Source organism: Arvicola amphibius, chromosome 3, assembly GCF_903992535.2.
Source record: "Arvicola amphibius chromosome 3, mArvAmp1.2, whole genome shotgun sequence".
Taxonomy (NCBI): domain Eukaryota; kingdom Metazoa; phylum Chordata; class Mammalia; order Rodentia; family Cricetidae; genus Arvicola; species Arvicola amphibius.
The window spans coordinates 176,766,825-176,768,949 of NC_052049.1; positions in this window are offsets into that span (position 1 = coordinate 176,766,825).

Below are 2,125 nucleotides of genomic sequence, written 5' to 3' on the forward strand. Positions count from 1 at the left end.
AGTAAATTTTGCACTTAGATATCAAATAGTCCCAAACTGAACCTTTTATGTTTGAGGAACAGAAGTTTCATAAAAACGTATTCCATTTACCTAATACATAAAAACAGAGAAGAAATTTAATGTTAAAAGAGACATCTTTATATTTACTGAGTAATGTCTCCTGAGAAGTGATGTGTTGACTACAAATTCATTCATGTTAAACATTAACCGATGAAATGCCCCCACAGACCTGCTTGCTGGCCAATCAAGATGGCAAAAACCGACCAGGACCCCTCCCGACCACCCCTCTTCTAGTTGGCTCTCAGAGATGTGGGTTGTGATATTTCTTAATTCTTTTATAATCATGAAAAGGGAAGGCCACTTCAGGTAGAAAGATGCTCCCTTGCACCTAGAGTTAGTCAACCGTGTATTTCTTCACCATTTTTGAAATGGTTCATTGCAATTATTGATGAAAGCAACTTTGATATTGCATTATACTGTTTCCAAACAAGAGACCCTGAATCTGTCACTCCAAACCCCAGCTGGGGATTCAAGCACAAACCCAGACTCCACTTTTGAGTCCTGCAAGGAGGAGCCGTGATCTGACACCACATTTGTGCCTCATGAAGACTCACACCCAGACATGGGAGGAGGCCCCTTAGGGCTGAATATCCCTGCAGGCTTACCAGTACTGGCTCATTGGGGGTATCTTCTGCTCAAAAAAAATATTCTTTATTACCAGCAAACTAAGCATTGTCCTTGCTAGCCTCTGTAGAAAAACAGATTGCAGTCACAGGAGAGGTGTTCCAGTGAGCTAGGGCTTCCCTCAGGCTTTACTTCCTCATAGGTGAACTTTTAAGCTAAGTTCATATCTGTACAGATAAGGTTACCATGTTCTCTCTGAGGCCCACACTGCTTCTCTGTTTGTATGGGCACCACACTTGAGGTGACACCCCACAATTGATACACGTATTGCTTCAGTAGGTGCATGGCATGCAGTTGTGCCTGAAGACCCTTCATCCTGAGCCCCTGTGCATCATGGGAGCATATTTACAAGATGTGTTCTCAGGAGCAGTAGCCTAGCTTTTGAATTTACAAATGGCATCTTCATGGGGGCTGGAGAAATGGCTCAGCGGTTAAGGGTGCACACTTCTGCTGCAGAGGACCAGACTTCAGTTCCCAGCACTGTGTTGTGAGGCTCACAACTGCTTGTAACTCCAGTTCTAGCTCCAGCGGTATCTGAACCCCTGGCCTCCCTGGTATGTGCATTTATGTGCACATACTGCACCACCACCCCTCAACACACATGCACACACACATGCACACAAACATACACACACACAATTTAAAATAAATATATCTTTTAAAGTGCTTCTCCTTAATATAATGCTTAAGACATTCATTAAAATGAAGTTGAAGTTTCATCCCTATACCATATCATACCCTTCACAGACACACAGATATAGACAGACACACAGACACACACACACAGACACACAGATACACACAAAGGGAGGAAGGGAGGAAGAAAAGAAGGGAAGAAATCTAAATGCCAGGCTTCTTTCTCACTAGCAAATGAGGAGACACAGGCTAGCACTGGGTGGCATACCTTTCTGAGGTCCTAGGCAGTTTGGGGAACTGTATAAATTTCATCAAGGCAGCATGGACCCTGCAGGAAGTATGTGTGCAAGTCTAGACTGACCCCACTGTCCCTGCAGCCATCTCCAGGCTGCTGCTGCTGTCCAGGACTGAGCAGGTGGCTCCTTTTTAGAAGCCACCACTCCTGTCCAGCCACGGAGGGAGGGGGTTTGCCTGCTCCATGCTTAAAGTGTCAGGGATCAAGGCAATCCACAAATAAAGACCCCTGCCCCGTACTCCACCTCTAGAGGGCGCTGGACACAGAGAAAGGATAATTCTCATTAGGGATTGTGACTGTGGCAATGATCCTGCAGAAGCTGGGTGGGGACTGAAGAAATCACTAGGTTTCCTGTACTATCAGAGCCCATGTAGGAGGGACTGGAGTCCCTGCTTCCTCCTTCCTGGCTCCAGGAGTCTGGCTTCTAAGAGCAAGCATACCTGGCTGAGGGAAGCAGGATGGAAGGCAGGCCTATTGGGCAACAGGGTGGGGCCAGTTCTGTGAGGTCAC